This window comes from Ambystoma mexicanum, chromosome 7q (genome assembly GCF_040938575.1).
Source record: "Ambystoma mexicanum isolate Mex_15411 chromosome 7q, UKY_AmexF1_1, whole genome shotgun sequence".
In the NCBI taxonomy this organism is placed as follows: Eukaryota; Metazoa; Chordata; class Amphibia; order Caudata; family Ambystomatidae; genus Ambystoma; species Ambystoma mexicanum.
The window spans coordinates 80,636,588-80,658,973 of NC_090941.1; positions in this window are offsets into that span (position 1 = coordinate 80,636,588).

Sequence of the window (22,386 nt, forward strand, 5' to 3'; positions counted from 1 at the left end):
TGGAGGCTTCTTCGCCAGATAAAGTTAATGTACTTCGCGTGATAAATCAAGGAGGACAATCTGAGGTCAACTGACAGAAGTACCAATTCTAAGATTTGTCAATGTAAATGTGAATGTGGGGAGCACGAAAGATAGGGAGGGAGTAGTACGAAGGGGTAATCTCGATCCTTTCCTCTCTGTACCAAACTAGCTTTTCCACTAGATGACAGATCAATCTAAACATGCGGTTTCTATATGAGCTTCCTATATAATGTATCATCTGTGTGTCCATTATAAGATGGGACTACTGCTGAACCTTTCTTTAAGAATAAGATGGACCTTGGGGTCCCTATTCAAGCTGTGCTTGTTTATTCACCGCAAATGTTACAAATGGAGTGACCCATCATTGGTATTATAATTAATCCAGAAGTATGAGGCCCTTTCAAATAATATATCCCAGAAACCCCATTTGAACGGGACCCATAGTGGATGGCACAATCAAACCCTTATTGTTGCTTTTTCATTAAATGATAATGAGGGTAAAGATGGTTAATGGAGCAAAGTGCTATACTGTTTTAAAGAAAAGTTAAAATAAAATGCCTGTGAGCTTTCTGCAACTGAAAAATGTTGCAGATACTTTTCTAAAAGGCAACTATGTGGCTGCATTTAAAGGAATACATACACATGTCCAAAATATTGTGCACAGTAATAGATGAGGAAATAATGGATTCTAATTAGGAGATCTTGTACTAACTTGGTGCTAAATTGAGATGTTATAAGTTAGAATCCCTTTCATTGTCTCTGGTAGGAAGCCTTTCACATCTACTGCCTCACGTTCCACAGGTAAAAGCATTCAACATGTATTTCTATCAGAGTTGTAGTTTCATGTGAATCTGTTCATCCATAGGAATGCGGGCCTGAAAGAAGAGCCTTTGTTGACCTAAAGATGTTTGCACCTGCACTAAAACCTATATTAGGAAAGCCTCATGTCTCTGTGTCAAATTATTTTTTCTGCAAAGTTTGGAAAGGGTTAAGGTAGAGCCTATTGTGAGAAAGACCCTCCAGGAAACAGCAAAATGCAAGAGGCTCCCAAAGGATGGAGCCCTCCGCATGCACCATGCCTCCTGCTGGCAAGGAGATTCAAAAAGCGGAATGTGGTAAGGAGCAGAGCACCCCTTTTGTTTTCTGACCCTAACAAAGCATTTTTAAATATATAAGTCCATCCAGCTCCCCACCTGCACCTTGCCAAACGCATGTTCAGTATGGTTCTGTGTATATTTGTCTATGCTACCACTTAGAATTTTTGTTTACCAAAACCCTACAAATCTAAGACTAGACTAGCCTCAGCCCTCCCATCTCCATATCCCTAGAAGAGAATTTAGCTTTTACTTAGTAAAAAAGTCTTACCTTTTGGTTTGGTTATGTTTTGACCAACAGTGTTTCTTATACAAGAAGACTAGGAATATTCATCCACGTAGACATCTTTGGACATCTGGTGTCATAATGTTACCTTGTGAACCATACTAGTCTTATTTATGTGTACCATGTTCCTGTCAATGAAGCCGGTATTGCTCATTTCGAAGTGAAGGTTTCATTTGAGAATTAATGGGTGAAAAATGCTTTTCTTTATACGTTTTTAGAAGCCACTGAGAACTACGGCAACCATCAGACACCTCTGCAAAACTATTTTTAAAGTTTGCGAACTTTTGAACTCTCCTCTGGAAGCTCCTAGAGTTGATCGAGTTTGTTTATGGCTATGATTGGTTTAACTATTCTCATGCACTATTAATGCCTTTAATGCATATATTTCGTATTTTCAATATGTTTTATTATATGTATAATTTGCTTGATCATAACCTTTCATATAAATATAAAATCATCATCAATACGTATCTCAAAATGTCACCAAAGGAGCTAATAATGGCTGTAATCGGGCCCGTAGTTTAAACATGATGGATAATATATACTTTAATGGGGTTAAGCTAAGGAATCAAAGTGCCAAAACAACTTCTAGCGTTGACTGCATATACGTCCAAAATGGGTAACTTTCAAATATGAATACAGAATTATCTTCATTAACCTGTGCCATAAGACTCTCCCATTTCCACCATAACTGTTTTTATGCAGCATGAACAAGATCATCCCCATATACGTTTAAGCATTTCAGTTTTACTACCTTTGACTCCTATTTGCTTATACTTGAAAATGTGATTGAGCCTGAAATTATTGTGTCTTTTTCTTTTAATCTTTCCAAGTCACTGATGGTTTCTGTAGGCCACCCAACATCCAGCGAGCAAAGTGATACGCTTCTTAATGACCCGCACCTGAAACCTCTCATCTCTAAGCAGGCATGAATCAATAAAAGTAGAGCAAGGGGGGGTCTCAGAATCTCCCTACCAGCACGAGCACAGCCCAATGACCTGCTCTTGGGTGAATAACCCCTGGGAGAGACTCTATCAAGTCTTTAGCTCACTGTCTCTTTCACAGAGAACACATTTCCCTGCATATCAGTCTTTGTCCAGCCCAGGGGCTGTCCAGCACCAAAATACTAGGCAATTCTCCTCTGAACAAGTGTACCAACAGCAACCCCATATACGTGTTTCAGCCTTGTTGGGCTTCATCAGTGAGGTGAAGCTGTGCCTCTCTAAGAACAGCTAGCAAGTGGTCCACGTCTGGGTCGCCCTGGTAAGAGATATGGTGATCTGGCCAGCCTGTGCACTTGGAACCCTTTAAACAACAACAGTCAGGAGTGGATTCATGTCATAAATGCGAGTTAGCATTTTCACAATTCTCTGAAAAAGTTGCAAAATCTTGATTTTTCATTTTGGCCCAATATTCAGTTTTGTTTTTCTTTACGTTATGATACAAACATATTATATTGCACCAGATCACAACTGAAGTAGTCTCAGATCACCTAAGTATGCAATTTTGTGCAACATTATTAATGGACATTGGATCATCTTTGGATCAGCAGCTGCCAATCTTTTGAGCCTGCCACAGTTCCAGAGTGTTGTTGTGAACCTGCAAATGTTGAAACCATGCACAAAAAACAGTAGAGCAAATCCCTTCTACGAGGCCTTGAATGGTCAGGAGTGGCTAGGTTCTATAGTCAGGAAAGCTGTGGGGAAATATGGGCCTTTGCAGGTGGGTTTTGAGCAGAGGCTTTTCTGAAAGCAAACCCCTGGATCGGGCCTCCCAGACGGTTTTGAGGCCTGTTAGGAAATGAATCGGGTTAGGTACTGTGATGTTTGGGAGAGAACTGCTTGAGGGATGACTCTGTGCTCTTCTATGAGTTAGACTGCATGATAAAGGCTTGTCTAGACTTCTCAACCTGAGTTGCAGTTACCATGTCTTAATAGAAGACAGCATGCAGAACTTAGGTTCAAACGGGTGTAGATGTGTTCCAGTTTATATTTACAGGTCTAACTTTGGGCAATACTGCCCTTCTCATAAACTGAGTGCCTCTTCTGCATATTATGTATTTACTTAGTTGTTTTTGTGAATTGATACCAGCCATCACTTCCAATTGCATTAATGTGAAATGGGAAAACTCAAATTACATAATATGACATGACATAACACAACGTAAGCATCTAAAAACCTAGTACAACAAAACCGCTGTCATGTCCCAAACAATGACAAGAGGGAATGAACGAACAAATACATACAAAATGGCAATGAAAAACAAGTGAAACTCCCTTAAAACCCAAATATTAAACGTCTGTTACAAAATCGCAATTGAGAAGGAAGAATTCAAAATTATAATACATAAGGGCGGAGCAGGGTTAAGCTTAGATGCAGTGAGAGAGGAAGTTGAAGTCCAAAAATGGGTCAGTAGGGTAGAGGGGAAGGGAACCACACCTAAAAGAAAAATAAGGTTTTACATCAAAAGCATACATTCAAGGTGACATGCATTTAGATTTGGCAGAAAATCACATAGACTCTAACAGACAAACATTTCATGTCATGTGCCTGTAGCATAAAATAACACAATGTAACCTACCAAGCTTAAGAGAGCAAAGCTTTTCAAAGGAAGACAGAGTGTAACCAAGATAGCAAAGCACAGCCATACAACAAAAACATGTCATAGCTAAGCATAACTAACAAATAATAATGTAACCTAGCACAAGAGTACGGCAAATGTGTCATGAACCAAATAAAATAGCAGAGTGGGTGCTATACACACACATACACACACACACACACACACACACACATGCACCGCTCTAGAATCAACACCTTTTGATTTGAAGATTGCTCATCTGGGGGCTAACTAGCAAGATGTGGGAATGGAACGTTGTTTTGAGAGACAAGGCTGAGAAATCAAAAGCAAGAGGACACTCACTCCATGCCATTTCTTCTTTCCACCCTTGGGCAAATGTCTCTTTCTTTTCATTAAGAGGTGCTATTTCCTGACTACTGGACAACACATTTAGGTCCTCTTTGGCAAATCAGTCATGGTATATCCTTTGAAAGAAATGGTGGCCTCCATTAAAATTATGTTTTGCTTTGTTTGGTTTTATAGAGCAGTAACATACTGACTTATGTTTGCTCCCTAAAGCTATGTGATGTTGCAGCATGTTGCAAAGCCCAGGGAAGAAAATGAATACATTCTCATGTTTTTATGTTAACAAATACCTGCTGCAATCCTTCAGAAAAAAAGAACATACACGATGAATTTCTTTGTGGAACAAATATTATTTATCAAAAGGTATTCAAAAATATTTCAAGCAAAAAAAATACATTCGGCAAAATACTAATGTACTGATGAAATGTGGGTGATACGAACCAATAGAAGAGTATAATATATTGTCTGTGTCACAAAAATGTCAGTAATAGAAATATCATTTTTTTCACACTCTGTGGGTCAGAGTTAAACGTGGGAAGAAGTGAATTCCTGCGGTTGTGAAACCAGCAGGAGTACCATCAATCTGAACTGTACATACAAACGTTGTAATTTCTCAGGATACCCAAAATGCAGTTATCTTTCTGTCAAACAATGTGTTTTACAATAGAAATTGGGTATTGCCATTGGAAACATTGCTACTGTCCTCCATAACATGAATCAATCCCCACCTCTACTAAGCTGTTTTTGCAAACACCACATCTGTCTTCTGCACTTTTCTACTGAGGATGAGAATTTAGTTGAAATTAATTAATCAAACAACTTCTTAATGTAAAACCTCTCTAGTATGTAATCAGCTCCAGAGGATGTGAATCGTCCTTGACAGTAGAACGATATTTTGTACACGGTGGGCTCATTCATAGACAAATCCAAATCAGGGAATGAACCCATGTATCTGGCCAATGCAATGGATATTAAATTCATTTCAGCGATCAGCAGCAGGAGTGGATTGTGATAATGCCCAAATAGACCTATGAAAGTGATTGAATTATTATGGTAGGCAATCAAAATATAATGTATCGTCTATTATTAAACCTGTGTCACACTTCATTACATCGGATTGAGTCAATTTCAGAACCGCTGGACTCGCTGGATGTTACCCATTCTAGTGCTTGTCTATGGCATTTTCTTTCAATGCATTTTGTACACTTTAACTCAAATTCACAAAATGATATCTCCCTCTAGCAGCTTCCCTGAAATGTATTGGTTCCTGTTGTAGCTGCATTAGTATATTAGAGGTGTGTGCAGAGTTGTACTCACAACTTTATGGGCTTCTTCCAGTCTCAATTTCATCCAAAGGCTCTCTGACTTTCTTCATTCCTAATCACTTCCACTTCCTAATCAAGTACCTGCCACACATATATATATATATATATGGATGTGAAAAGGAAGGTTTTGAGTTGTTTCCGGTTCCTTAGGTGGTCCTGCTCAAGTTTGAGAAAGGCAGGGAGGCTGTTCTAGAGGTAGACCACAGCGAGGACAGAGATCTGCTCACCACTCTCTGCCTGGAGAAGTGTCTGACCCTCCGAGAGTTGGAGGTAGATGAGCAGGTAGATGAGCAGAGGCCTAGAGAAGAAAGATGCTTAGAGGAAGAGGACGTTGGATGTAGTGTAGTTCCCGGCCCCAGAAAGCTTTGTGGACGATGCAGAGGGTCTTCAATTTGATCCTGGCAGCCACAGGGAGCCAGTGGAGAGATTTTCGGACTGGACAGATACGATCCATGGGCTTCAGGCCAAGGACAAGTCTCATAGTCCTGTTCTGGATAAGTTGTAAAGGTCGAAGAGTAGAAGAATGTAGATTTAGAAAGAGGTGGTTGCAGTTGTCCAGCCTGGAGAGGACCAGAGCTCTGGAGACAGTGAGCTTCTGTGGGAAAGTGAGAAATGGAAGAATAGCTCTGAGGAGGTGCAGCTTATAGTGTGACTTCTTAGAGAAGTCAGAGATGTGAGGAGAGAAGGAGAGGATGGAGTCGAAGATGACATCAAGATTTTTAGCATCACAGGAAGGAGCAGTTAGAGGGCCCAGGGTGGGCGGCCAGTGTGAGAGAAGAAAGGAGGGAACAGGTGTCCCAATATTAATTGAAGACACACGAGAGACGCATGAATGTATTTGTGGTTGGAACAGTATGTTTTTAAGATGGAAAGATTGGATTAAATTTGAGATCATTATGTACTTGATATTGTTGTTTTGTTTTACAGCCTCAGCCTGAAAGTTATATTATATATTAAAAATATAAAGCAATGTAATGAGTGATGTTAACATCCTCATTTTCTTTAAACAGATTTTTTATAAGATTCCAACAAGAAAGGAAAAACAACATGTTATTAAAGCATCGTCTGCAGGGAAGTAGTAGTGTTGTTATATCTGTAGACACAAATAGTGTAGATAATATAATAGTACCTGTATCAGCAATACTTTAAAAAATCTGCAATTTGAAATGGGAGATGTGCCAACTGTATTGATCGATGGAACAAAGAATGTTTTTATTGATAGTAAGAAAAGTAAAAGTGTAGTAAATGTGTTGGTAGCTAATAAAAAAAGAAAGATGTTTTATAAGAAAAGGTAGGAAATGTGATATCAATTTGAAACAGAGAAATAAAAATGTATATAAGAAAATGTATCACTCTCGAGTTTTTACAAATCTTTGGAGAAGTGTGAAATCAGAATCTAAATATGTGGTAAAGCGTTTTTTGAAAAAGAAAAAGGTAGAAGTAATAATTAAAAGCGTTTGATATGAAAAGAAAATTGGTAATTTTTGTATTGTATAAACCTAGGAAATTACTTAAGGTTGCTTACATTTCTGTTGAAACACAGAAAGTGTTGATGTACTTTCATGTGACAACTTTTGTGACATGTTTGTTGGAGAGTGGAAACACACTTCACATACAGAAAGCTTTTTTAATGAGGAAAGTTACATTCAAGGAAAGAATGTTCTCTTAGCTATTGATGAGATTGGAAGTAGCTATGAAGTACAAAATGGTGTGATTACTAAAAACGAAGAAATTCTTAGGTCTGATATTGACAAGTTTTCTTGTAAAGTCTTAAAGAGGTTTCTGAAACTTTTATACAAAAATGATTATATTCAAAGACAGATCAAGATGCTACAAACAATAGATGACTGTGACGTTCATGAGAAAATAGGACATCTTGGTCACTATCTAGCTTGTCTTCATAAAAGTAGATGTAAGGGTCAGTTTCATCATATGCAAATGCTGGCTGCACATCATACTAAAATTAGATATCTTCTAGTTAAACTGTATGAGTGTAAAACACCATGTATGTCTCTTGCACTTTTAAATCAAACACTTTTGACGGGAACTGTAGAAATGTTAGTTCCTGCAGTGGAAATGACAAATGTCATGCATTTAAAAGAGTATGTGTATGTACATGAAAGACTTACAGGAAGTGAAAATGATGAGCCTATGCTTTCAAACGATCAGATTTTGCAACAGTATAAAAGAAGTATTGCAATGTTCGATTTGTCTTCTACTGAGAGACCGGACATAATTTGTATATCTTTTCTACGCACTTTGTGTAAGTCTCAAGTGCAACTAGTGTACATTGAGGACAAAGTTAAACACAGTGTAGAGGATGTTTGGAAATAACTTTACCTGTATTTGTTTGTAGAAGAATTATTTCACACAAGAGAGGCACTATATGTCTGTAGACACTGTGTAGGATTTTATAATCAAAGACTTATTCCGCCAAGAAGTGTTTTGAAAGACATGGTAGTGTCTGATATCCCGTCTGTGTTTCAAAGATTGAATATGTTTGAAGTGATTGCATTGTAAACTGTTCATCCTTTTCAAGGTATTGTTAGACTGCAAACAGAGATGACAAATCTGCCTAAAAAATCATGAGTACAAGGTGTGAGAGGCAAAGTTGTGCATTTATCTCTCAATTTGGAAGAAAATGTGAACAATCTAGGAGTGATGCGTGATATTGCAGATTCTTTGTTTGTTTTAGTAACTGGTGTTGCCACTAAAGATAATATCATTTGGCAACAGCTTAAAGATATTGGAAAAGTGAAAAATGCATTGGTGTTTCTATTGGAGCACAATGATTTATGCAAAGGCAGTCTGACTGTACCAGACTTGCCTATGCTTGATGTTGAGCAGACAAAGAAAATCAGTGAAGGTTAATTCTAAGGTTCCTCTGTTGCAAAAGGGAATAGTTTGTATGAACATTACACTATTCATCCACTACGCTCATGTGAAGTGATGGGCAACAGTTTAGGATTGTATCATATGAAAGCAACAGAAGGTGTGCCAATCAGTGTTTGGGAAAAGAGGTCGGATGTTTGTTGTTTCCCTATGCTTTTTCCTACTGGTCCAGGAGGAGGATTGGATGATTGGAAGGTGAAAATCTCTGCTTGAGAATATTGTTTTACAAAAATGTACTCTGAAGATTCCCGATTTCGCACCAATGTTGAATATATGTTTAATTTATTGTATGAAAGTGTATTTTCAACATTGTGTTATGATGTTGCTCATACACATCAGACTGGAACTAGATTTCAAGATCTATCTGCATGTGAGATGCTGCAACAGAAAAAAGAAAAAAAATCAAGTTTTGGAGCATAAACTTACCAATGTTCTTCCTATGTTCTTGCTATGAAATAAAGAAAATAGTCCATTAGTCACTGTGGAACATTTTTCTAGGAGGAAAGACTACCAGGCACATGGGGCTCCCCATATTCATAAACTGTTGTGGATTAAAGATGCTCCTCAGTTTGGTAAGGAAAGTGATGGCTATGTGATGGAGTTTATTGAAAAGTATGTTACTTGTTCAATTCCTGCTGAGCATGTGAATGCTGATCCACAGAACAAAGTGGAAAGGTTTCAAAGGCACTCATGTGGAAAGTACTGCTAGAGAAAAAACAAAAAGTAAAGACAAGTATTACACTCAGTGCACATTTGGCTTTCCAAGGCCTGTGACACCAGTTGGTCGAGTGAATAGTTTAATGTCATCTGTTTGACACCATATTACTGGTAAGTCACCAAGAAATATCTATCTTTTAAAAGAAGTAAGGAATGCCAATTAATTATTGATTACAATCCTGTCATTGCCCAGCTATTTAATGCAAATACTGATGTTCAGTTTATTGCTGATGATACAAAAGCTGTTGCTTGTTATGTTGCAACGTACATGACAAAAGCTGAAAAGAGCAATGCCGCTGAAGTATGGGCAGATTTATCAGCGGATAAAACTCTTAGTCAGAAACTTGTAAGCTTTGGTCTCAAGATGCTTTTACATAGAGAGTGTGGTAGCAATGAAGCTGTAGATTGATTAACTAGTTTGCCTCTCAACGGACGTAGCATCAATGTACTTTGGTTAAATCTTGGACCAGCTAGTACTAGAAATCAGGTACTGAAGCCTTGAAATTGAACAGTTAGCTGAAGCAGTGCCTGATATTACAGAGATTTGGAAAACTAAATTGATTGATACATATCCAAACCGATCTGATGTGTTGGAGGATCTTGGTTTATATGATGTAGCACAACACTACTCATATCGAAATATAGAAGCAATTAGTGACAGAGGACGGTCTAAAGTACATGGATGTACTTACTGGTTGTCTGGTGAGACATGAGAAGGCAAGTCTCATTAACCACATAAAACTGTCTTTCCAAACTGCTGAGAAAAAGGAACTATTTTATTTTTGTCTTTTGCAGTTGTTCTTTCCATGGCGTGCAGAGAGTGATTTGCTTGGAAGTTTTGAAACATTTGAAGAATAATTTCTTGCTAAAATAAAAAGCTTAATTACATATAGAAAATGTGACCAGTACTTGGAGTTACTGGAGAAAGAACTACGTCAAGAAGAACTTTTGGCGGCTGAATTGGCAAAAGAGACTCCTGAGGGAAGTCAGGATTCTGCAGCAGGAAATCAAAATGTGCTTGGTGAGCCAATTATTCAAAATGATGTTGAGCTTGCCATGGAGGAAGTAGAAAGTGCAATGAAACAAAGTAAAGTTGCAGTTACAAATTTTGATGAAATAGTTACTAAGCTTAATGTAGAGCAAAAAGAAGTTTATTATAAAATTAAAGATAGGTTCTTACATGGTTTAACGCATGACAAGCATGAATGTTCTTGTGTGCAATACAAACCTGTATTGTTGTATGTTAGTGATCAAGTAGAAATAGGTCAATCTTTTTTGATTCATGCAATACGAGGTATGATCCAAAATGTTACAGATTCCACTTTGTCATGCATTTTAAGTGCTCTAACAGGTTTAGCAGCATTTAATGTAGGAGGTGTTACTTCACATCCCCTGTTGATGTTACCAGTGGAGCATCACAACAAACTTGTAGAAAGTGCAGCACAAGAACTAGAAGATCTTAGAAAATGTAATACCTTGATTGTAGATGAAGTAAGTATGGTGTCTAACTTGATGCTAGCTTTCATTCACTTGGGAATGCAAGACGTTTTGAAAACTGACTTTAACATTCTTTTTGGAGATGAAAATGTTCTGGTTTTTGGAGACTTGTTACAATGAACTTCTGTGTAAGGTCAACCAGTTTTCAAAATGCTGCAATCAAAAGATAGTCAAAAAGGTATAGGAAGTATTGGTCATTTTAACCTTTGGAATGGTTTGGAATTCCACAAACTTACCATTGATATGAGGCAATAAGCAGACTTGGAGTGTGCAGAAATGCTTAATGACATTAGTATCGGTGTTTCTGAGGAAAATGGTAAGCAGTCTTAATGGGAAGACTGATTTCTAACATGTTTCATGCAGATTGCAGTCCTTTTGATGTCATGTTAAGAAAATAGATATGTATTTTGTTGCTTTGATGTGCACAGTTACAGAATGTAAAACGTTTAAATATATGCTGCTGTCAGAGAAGCAAAATATTGTGGAGATAAGGGGGTAATTCATAGAATTCGGCGCACAAGTGGTGCACGCGGCTGGTGCACAGAGTGCGCGTGCGGCAGTCTGCGCCAGGCGCGTGCGCCAAAACCCATTTAGGCGCACACCGTATTCATGGATTTATACATCCATAAGCAGCCGTGATGCAGAGTGGCGCAGTGACCCTGTAGCAGCGCCAGTTACGCCCCAACCCCGTCACATGTGCCAAAAACATCCACAAATCCAGTACATGGTGCAAAGGCCAGTGGACCAGCATACAGCCCCCTAACCACGAAAACGCGTGTAAAACTCCCCGCGCACCCCCCAGAATAATCTTACACCGCTCGCGCCAGGCCTATGCGTGTAAAACTCCCAGTGCACCCCTTGGAATACACGTACCCTGCTCACGCCAGCGAAAATGTGTGTAAAACTCCCTGCGCACCCCTTGGAATACACGTACCCCGTTCACGCCAGCGAAATCGCATGTAAAACTCTGCCCACAACCCCCGGAATACACGTACCGCGCTCGCGCCAGGCCTATCGCGTGTTAAACTCCCCGTGCACCCCTCAGAAAACACATACCCCGCTCGCGCCAGGTAAATTGCATGGAAAAAGTACCCCCTGTGGTGTGGGCTGCCTGTGAGGCATGCCCAGGGTGGATGGGCTGCCTGCGGGGCATGGGGAGGGTGAATGGGCTGCCTGGGGGGCATGGGGAGGGTGGAAGGGCTGCCTGTGCGTATTTCAGGGAGCACATGGAGTTCAACCAGCGATAGGCCTGGCGCGAGCAGGGTATGTGTATTTCGGGGGTGCACAGGGAGTTGTACATGCGATTTCGCTAGTGCCAGCGGGGTACGTGTATTTCGGGGGTGCGGGTGGAATTTAACACGTGATAGGCCTGGCGCAAGCGGGGTACGTGTATTTCGGGGGTGCTTGGGGAGTTTAACACACGATTTCGCTAGCGCCAGTGGGGTATGTGTATTTCGGGGGTGTGCATGGAGTTTAACACGCGATAGGCCTGGCGCGAGCCGGGTACGTGTATTTCTGGGGTGCGCATAGAGTTTTACACCTGATTTCGCTAGCGCCAGCGAGGTACGTGTATCTCGGGGGTTCGCATGGAGTTTAACACGCGATAGGTCTGGCGCGAGAGCGGGGTATGTGTATTTCGGGGGTGCGCAGGGAGTTTTACACACGATAGGCCTGGTGCGAGTGGGGTACGTGTATTTCGGGGGTGCGCGGGGAGTTTATCACATGATAGGCCTGGCGCAAGCAGGGTACGTGTATTTCGGGAGTGCGCAGGAAGTTTTACACGCAATTTCGCTAGCGCCAGCTGGGTACGTGTATTTTGGGGGTGCACATGGAGTTTAACACGCAAAAGACTTGGTGCAAGCATGGTACGTGTATTTCGGGGATGCGTGTGGAGTTTTACATGCGATTTAGCTAGCGCCAGCAGGTTACGTGTATTTTGAGAATGCACGTGGAGTTTAACACGCGATAGGTCTGGCGCGAGCGGGGTACGTGTATTTCGGGGGTGTGCAGGGAGTTTTACATGCAATTTGGCATTGTGGGCCCTCCTGGGTGTGCCCTTTCCCCCCTCCCCATGCCCTGCAGGCAGCCCACACCACATGGGACTACCCTACACCCCTGACCATGCCCTGTAGGCAGCCCACATGGCACCATGCACTTGTGAGCCCCGACTCGTGTCGACCACCCACCCACCATTGACGGGCACATGCCAGCAGGCCCTGACTCATGTCCCCCACCCACCCACCATTGACAGTCACCTGCCAGCAGGCCCTGACTCATGTCCCCCACCCTGACGGGCACCTGACAGCAGGCCCTGACTCATGTCCTTCACCCACCCACCATTGACGGGCACTTGCCAGCAGGCCCCGATACGTGGCCCACCAAACACCATGTTCTAACAAAAGAGACCCATGGGCCTAATGCCTACACAATTCCCCCCTGCACCCCAGTACAAGCACGCAAGCATCCACTGCCCCCACTCCCAAATTACCCATGCCATGAGATCTTCAAAAGAACCACCATGGCCATGCATAAATGTACAACAGAGCCACACAGTGGCAACACATGACTGAGACAATGCCCATTGAGACATGTACAAAACCAATGAGAGTACACAACACCAATAATTAAGACATATGATTTGTATTAAAATATGTAATGAAAAAACATAAAGAAATATCAAACTTGTAATTAAGAAATGATTGAATCCAAAAAAATAAAAAATCCAATGTAAGACAAAAATCCACAAGAGGAAAAAAGGGAAGTGGTCCATTTCAAATGTCCAAATAAAGTACCTGAGACATTGATCCATGGCATGACAAAATAACTAAAGTATGTACAAGTCTGTGAAAGTCCGAAGGGTCCATGATGCCCAAACAAAATGAAACCTACCAAAAATCCTATAAAAATAACTATGTACATAAAGTGGAGCAAAGTCCATGGACTCCAAAATAAAGAAAAAACAAAGGAAACCTAACCCCAAAGGACTATGTACAAAGTCGGTGGGCAAGTCCAACGGCTCACTTGTTGATGTCCCGGGCCAGGGCATCATCGAACTCCTCTTCAACGTCCTGGAGGCGGGCGTCTTCCCTGGCCCTGAGGTCTCACAGGGATGCAGCCATGTCCTCCTCTAACTCCCTGCGAGTTGCCTCGAGGCACTCAGCCCGCCTCAATGCCCGGCGTATGGAGTTCTCCACCCTGACCATAGTGAGCTGTGCCTCTTCCACCCGCCACCGCTCCACATCTATTTGCTGGCACAACCACTGCCACACGGAAGACACTCCCAATCCAGGGTCTTCGCTCCCACCTTGAGCCTGCTGCTGCCGTGCATGTGCCCTACCTGTTGATGCCTGAACGTCCTCCTCCTGCTGGGGTCCAGTTGTTGGGGTGGCCACCCCTGCTGGACCTACGACTCCCGACTGTGGCAGGGATGTCTCCTCCACCAGCCTGGCCGCTGGGACAGGGGCAGCTCCACAGGGTTCCCAGGTGATACGTGGGCAGGAAGATGGCATGGATGACGAATGGCGGATAGGGGGTTCAGTTGAGGGGGAGGTCCGTAGAAGGTCCAGCACACAGAGGAACCCAACACTGTTAACACGTCCTAGTAGGTCGACACGGTTAATGAGGCATCCGAAATAACATGCATTGTCCACACAGGAACCCTGCACGTCATCCCGAATGCCACATTGACGCAACGCCACCCCAGCCAGGACAGGCTCAACACGGTCCCAGATTGCCACGTCCGCAGGGAGAGGAAGGCCAATTGTTGTGTGCGCATCCCCTCCCTGGAAACCGGTCTGGACGATGCAGTCACAGCATCGGGGACAGAATTACACACAGGCACCTCTGTGGCCACCTGTGCTGCCTCCTGTCCCTGCCCCTGGACTGCATCACTAGCACCAGTGGAATCCCCCCTCCAGACCCCCCCTCCAGGCCCCGTGTGTGGGCCTTCCACGGCCTCCTCCTCAACAAAACCCCCCAACACCCTGGATGACTCCATGCCATTTTCCTCTTTAGGCCCCTGTGGGGGCTCATCTGCCCCTTCTGCTGTCAAGGAGTCCATCTCTGACCTCTGCCTCTTGGACCTACCCTCGGCAGCTGCAGCTGTGGATGCGGCACCAGACTCCTCACTCCCCGATGAGATGACAACATGGGAGGGGAGCTGGGCCTTGCGTCTCCGGCTGGCGGTGGGATCCCTGCCGCTGTGCTCCACAGCACCATAGCCGCCCTCTTCATCAGTTGATGCTGCAAACAGGGAGTGACAGAACACAGGCATCAGGGCACTGTACAATGGTCTGATACAAACATGACAGTTGCACATGAGTGGCAGTCTCAAACTTCACAGATGGCATCACACTCCCCAACACACATATCAATTGAACCCACACACATGCGCAAATGAACAGGAATGATGCAGCAGGCAGCACCATCCATACACATACAACAGCATGAGCATCTGAAGGTCAGCCTGACATCACATGCAACACGGGGAGTGCCAAACACATGCACACACGCCACCAGACATACATGCATCTGTACATCTCCACCACCTGTCACAGAGAAATCATCGGCAACTATGTCACATCTGACAATCAGCCTCCTACATGTCGGTGTCACATGCATACATGGTGTATCACAGTGGCACATATGTCAAATACACACACACACACATGTACACCATGCACGTACATGAAAGTGGAACCAGCATCCATGTGTCACACCCCAACCATGCCATAGTACATACACAGAAATGTAAACATGTGTGCACCCCCACATGCATTTGGGCATCATGCATTTGAACACATACACCATTGATGTGCCTGCAAACATGACTGGACTCACATGCAGGCAGGCTCATGTCCCTGTACATAAACATCCATACATGAGCCTTTCAACACATATGTCCAACCTGCACACTCCTGGCACACCTCAACATGCACTGTGTCCAATCAGTACACATGGACACTTACCGCTCGACTCCAGACGGGTCTGCCTCTGAAGGACCTGGAGGTGGAGTGCTGGGCGTGTACGTTCCATGACCCTCATCTGGATGTTGGTAAGGCGGACCCGGCACCCCTCTGCATGCGCTGGCTCAAAGAGGCACCAGGGCTTGCTGAGGGTCCTGGACCTGAAGTCCTCCCAGCACTTCCGGACGTGTTGCATGTCGCGGGCTGCCACCCCCTCCACGTTGATGGCAGCCACAATGTCCTTCCAGCTCCTCTTCCATCCTTCATTGTCGGCGCATGATCTTCAGAAGAGGGCATCATAATGCACCAGGATTTGCTCCACCAGGATACCAACTTCTGCTGCACTGAAGCTGGTAGACCTCTGCCTCTCTGTCTGGGGGTTGCCAGTGGTCTCTGATGGTGTTTCCCCTGACATGGCAACCACCGAGGCAGGTGTGGGTGGGCAACTGGGTCCTGGTGCTGGGCTGTGGAGCGATGGAACTTCAGCCAGGAGTATTCTGTTCCAGCAGGGGTGGTCACACCTACTGGACACCTGCAGATGGCTGATGTGCAGACACCAAATAGCAGGGCACGTGGCCAACAGGCAGGCAGGCAGCAGCAGATGGCAGGTGGGAGTGGGCTCAGGGCTCTCGGGGGCAGGAAAATGGCCTTCAGGGCAGGAGCGTGGTCTTCTGTGTGTTGTCGCGAGGCCAGCTTGATACGGAGTGAATTGGCACGTGAAAAAATAGCACATCAGCGTGTAATTCGAGGAAAGGCCCTTAGTGCATAAGTGCGTCTGTGATGTGACACGTGCGGGCGTTCCCGTGGCACCGGTTGAAGGTCCCACGTGGGTTTCCATCACTCTGTATGTGCTTTTCGTGGAAAGCGGTGCGTGTGTTTTCCAGGTGTTGGGGTTCACATGTGATTACTTCACAGCGGCTACAGTGCCTACTTCTTCTTTTGGTGTGGATGTTGCCTACGCATTGTTCTTCTACACGCAAGGCAGATGGTGAGTCGCACACATTATTTTCCCACTGCGGGTGTCCCTGTTTGTCGCGTACCCCTTTTTTTCCAGCCATACTAGCCTGCGTGTTGATCACGTACATGTTTTTTGGGCTCCTGGCTGCCACGGCGTACTGTGTGTGTTTTTTTACACGCATGTGGGCTACAGGGGTCGCTTATCTCTTTTTCTTGCTTTTAAGGGATGCCTGTGAATTGCGTTAAACGACTTTTCTCCTAGGGGGACACAGAATGGGACATTCATCATAGCTGTATATACTTGTTTGTTGTTTGCATACACTTTTGTAATGTGCAGGGATGCTACTGCCTGCCTTTGTGTGGCAGACGTGTTTAGGCCTGTGCGCATCTTTTTCAGTGCGCAGGTTTCCCGTATTCGATTCCATGAATACGTGTTGTTCGCGTGCGTGTGGGCGTTGTGTATTTTTCTGCAGTATTTCCCTAGTTACGCCTTCTTTTTCACGCGTAGTTTCCCATTCACCACGTTCCACCCCGTGTTCCGCTGTGTGCATCGCGCATGGCATTCTGGATGTAGGAATGACATGTGCGCCTGCATGCGCCACGCACGGATTTGGCAAATGATCCCGGGGAATACACGCCCAGGGCCTTCCATGAACCGCACGCATGCACCTGCTTTTTCACGCTTGCGCCAGCTTGCGCCACAATTTTCGGCGCACATTTGTTCCATGAATCGGTCCCAAAATTGTGTGGTTGTAGATGGTCATGTTATGCCTTTAGAGTTGGATAAGAGAGCAAAAGCTTGATTAGGTCATCTAGAAAATTCAATTTCTAAAACAGCAGGTCTGGAAAAGGTTTTAAAACTGTCCAACAATGCACAAGTAATGGTGAAGATGAATTTAAATGTAGGAATTGGTCTAGTTAATGGAGCGATGGGAAGAGTGATTGCATTTCATACTTTTCCTTACATTACAAACATTGAACATGTTGAAGTGAAGTTGGATCATGTGGAACCAACTCATTTGATTTCTCTGATTTCTGCACATTTTATACTTTTTAAAGATACCTTTGTGAAAGAGCACAGTTTCCATTGTGCTCTGATTATGCAATAAATATACATAAACCAAAAGGGTTGACTTTAGAAGCAGAACTTATTGACAATGGTCATATATTATTTAAAGAAGGAATGTCATATGTAGCTTTGTCACGTGTGAAAAAATGAAAGGTTTATTTTTGTTAAACTATGTTGAAAGAAAAGTGACAGCTGACATCTGTTGCATTGAATAACATAATAGGTTACGTGTACTGTATGCTCCTCACCTGAACCTAATACCTGTACCTGCTAAGCCCTTAGCTAGGAAACATAAGAATTCAGTTGTTCAACTATGACATGCTCTCATTGCATATTTAGTAATGAAACCAGAGTTGAATGCTATTCTAATGTAGCTTTGTGTATGTTGTTTCAAACAACACCATTGATGCAAGAAATAGCTTCCACAGCAGAGAAGCAGCTTTATGTGCAACTTTCATTTCTTAAGAAATCTGTAGATGAAACATCACACAGTATGCATTCAGCAATGTGAATTAGAAATGTAGTAGGTGTTGCCAGTGTAAATCAACAATTTTCTCAAAGTACTCAGGAAGATAGTCAAGAATCTTTACTGACTGTTTTCGTTTTATTAATGCAGGAAACTGTTAGTGTAGATAGGCATGTAGGAATTAGTTACGAGTGGAATCATATGTGTCCACTATGTAATAAACTTGAGTCTACTCCAGATCTTTGTGAAAGATGTGTATATGTGCCAATCCCTGATGAGAAACATCTAAATCACTCTGATCATGTAAGTAAAGCATTCCTTGACATGCAATGCAATGACTGTGGTTGTAATTTACAATCAACACTGCAAAATCCAGTTTTGAATAAGTAAGTATTGATTATGTTTCAAAGATACAGTGTAGCAGGTGGGAAAATTAACACACCTATAATGAATGTTAAATGTGGTCAAGTTTCTTTTAGTAAGAACCCTTTTAAAACTTGTGAAATTATTTTTCATGAAGGGGCGTCCATTGATTGTTGACATGTCACAACATTGATGGGTACAGAAGTAGATTGGCTTGTTTGTAATGACTCTATAGTCACACACCAAGCTAGATGGCCAAAGAGTTTACAGATTGCTTACCTAGTCTTGTTAGAACCAAAGTTTTAAAATATGTGTGTAAAATTCTTTGTGAATATAAACATGCAAAATAATAGTTTAAAATGGGAAAAATATGGTAATATGTGTTTTATGTAATGTAGTAGAGGGATTGGTACTAGGATGTACTTTAAAATAGTATGTAATACATGTACAGGTAATATTCAGAATATTATATAAATTAGAAGAGAAAACATCATTCTGCAATTTTCTTCTTCTCTTTTATTGGGTAAACACTGTATATTTTAATATGCAAAAGTGATCCCTATAAGTGCTAGGTTACCAAAATGGTTCCATGAACATTATTTTGAGTGTGAGGGAGTGTAGAAAAGGTATGACTGTTGATATTGGAAACAATTTAACAGTAGGTTGTGGATACAAAAACAGATATGGTGTAATATTTAAGGAAGAATTTAGATGTATTGTGGTTATTTATTATGAGTGTAGGTGGTGAAGTTAAGTATGCACACATTTTAAAAAAGGTATTATAATTGAAGTAAGAAATTAAAATATCTCCCCGAAAGGGTTAATTGTTAAATGAATAAATATGTTTTAAATGCAGTGTGAAGTTTTAGAAAAGTCATATAATCTTTTTCGTCATTAAGCTGTACCCGTACCATTTTTTTGGGGATTGTATGGTAGGTTTACAAAAATGTTCATTATCCTCTTAGGTGGCCAGAAAAAGGACACACACAAAATTATGAAAGAAGTTATGAAATGGCAATGTAGATATCATTTATTACAGGGGGAACAAAGTTAAGGTGTCTTTAGCTGAATTTCAGGGATTTTGTTACCTTAAGTTCTTACCTTAAGGTCCCTGCAATTAAAGTATTTTTGTTGAATTTCAAAGGTTTTGTTACAATGCATTGCTCACCTTAACGTCCCTGCAACTAAAGTGTTTTCCTTGATTTTCAAGTGTTTTCGTATTCCATAGATTTTTAGAATGCTTCCAGACCACTAGCATGTTCTTTGGCTAGGGTCAGTGGGTACAGCCTTTGGCCGTGCCCACTGTCCATTTCAAAACACTACCAGAAGGTGGGCACAGCCACTCTATATTTTAAACACTTGCAATCCATTTCTCAAAGACGTTCATCAATCAATCACAATCTGATTTTGTTCTGTTTTGACTGTGGTATTGTGATGTATAAAAGATTGCAGACTTCAAGAACGAACAATGTGTTAGGCAATGTGCAGTGAGATTAAATTATTTGTCATGGACCACACACACTTTGAAGCATCTTCCTCCAAGCCTATTGCTTAATGGCCGGTCTCTTGGTGACTGTTGTGATAGATTGCACAAACATAACTAACCACGATAAAGCAGCATGGAACTGTATTTACATATTTGATTTCTGTAGGGTGTAAGCACCTTTCAAGCACTAGGCTTTCATAATGATAATAATTTGACATGGCATGAGGACTTAATTTGCTCACATGCTTAGATTTTTCTTTTTTGAACTAAATTACGTGTGGATATTTATTCATCTATAAATAGTTTTTGGTATTATTACCGAAGAATATCGGAAATCGAGTTGTCAACATACATGCGGTCGGGCATGGTAGAATACAATTGGTAGACCGCAAAGCAACCATTCTTGTATTAATTTGTAATTGTGACCAGACACTGTTATCGTGAGGATTCACGAGCGGCTCAACAGTATTCACTAAACCGTAAAGAATCACTCACTGTTCAGGCATTGTTGACCGTTTTATTATGAACAGCCTCCCTAGTTCCATTAGAAGACATTATAATGCAACATGTACTTTTTTGTTCAAATTTCCTTTTCAACACCGGAACTGTCACGTTTGTTATGCTGGCGTTTTGGGCTTTAAGAGGAATCGTACCACTTAACGAAGCATAACTGGTTTTCTTAATAACATGAGTGAACATTAGATCGACATGGTAAGTGCACCATTTAGTAATGGCGGCCTTATTTTCCAGGGATCAGGCGAATGGATGTGTATGCACACCAAGGCAACGCGTGACCACGTTGCCATGGTGACCATGCATTAACCCACTTTTTAAAATGGCTTTGGCTGACGGTAACTCGGTTTCAGCCGACAAATGCGATTCTAAGTAGAAGGGTAAGTTTACTTCCATTAACAGTAATCCCAGCCTGAATTCTGCATAGCGATCGGATTTGGGTGCATGAGTTTAACACATCTTGGTATTTATATTTGGTTTACGGAGAATGGCGATCCACAGCGCACTTAGCTAGTAATGACACACGAACTACAGGTAGTGATTTTGCTCTGTAATATAATGATGAATGATCAGTAGCTGCTCAAAGGCTTTTTACACCCTACCATGTTCTGGATGGCTTTTGTAGAGGGATTGTTGTATAATAATACATTCATTTTATAAATAACAAGAGACTTAAAGAGACTTAAAGAGAATTAAATTCCAAAATTACTATGGATGATATTTAGCATATTAATAAGGGTTTTAGGTACATGTGTTAATTTAGCAATGTGTGAATCATTCTTATTACAGATTATTGCATTTGGGGATTTGACCCCACTATTACTTACTGACAACAGTCGTATGGATTTTTCACTTTATCCACGGGTAAGCTAACCTGTGGTTTTTTGTTACATACTTTATGCTGGACATAGATTTGAGAACCGCATACATTAACAAATGAAATAATGGATTTCTTTTTATGTTCTTTTTCTCCTGTGTTCTTGTATTGCAACAATGTTGGATTTGTTTTCTTGATCCCATCCAATCCTCCCTTTCGCCAACCCTAATTTTTCTGTCATTTTTCTGTCTTTTTTCATAATGCTTCTATCACTGTTCTAATTTGGGGAATGTTGTTATAATGATTTAGCAATTGATGATCACTTATATGTATCATTTTATTTTCATTTTCAAAAACATTTATTTTTATTGTCCGTTCTATTATGTGTTTCATGGCATACTTTGGTATATTATTTAATCAATACAATTTTGTGGACATTAATAGCCCGGATTTGAAAAAGGCTCAGGCGAGCCGAAACACGTGTAATCCATTTAAAGAGGGCCATTTTTTGTTTGATTGTTCATTCAAATCAAACGTATACATAACTAATGGCCTGAGTCCTGGAGTTCTGATTTTTAACTATCTTTGTGAATATAAACATGCAAAATAATAGTTTAAAATGGGAAAAATACGGTAATATGTGTTTTATGTATTGTAGTAGAGGGATTTTATACTAGGATGTACTTTAAAAATAGTATGTAATACATGAACAGGTAATATTCAGAAGATTATACAAATTAGAAGAAAAAACAGCATTCTGCAATTTTCTTCTTCTCTTTTATTGGGTAAACACTGTCAGGGTAATTCATAGAATCCAGCGCACAAGTAGCGCACGCGGCTGGCGCACAGCGTGCGCCTGCGATAGTCTGCGCCAGGCACGTGCGCTAAAACTGATTTCCGCGCACAGCGTATTCATGGATTTCATGCTCCCAAACCAGCCGTGGCGCAGAGAATCGCAGCGAGCCTGCAGCAGCGCCAGTAACGCCCCCAAGA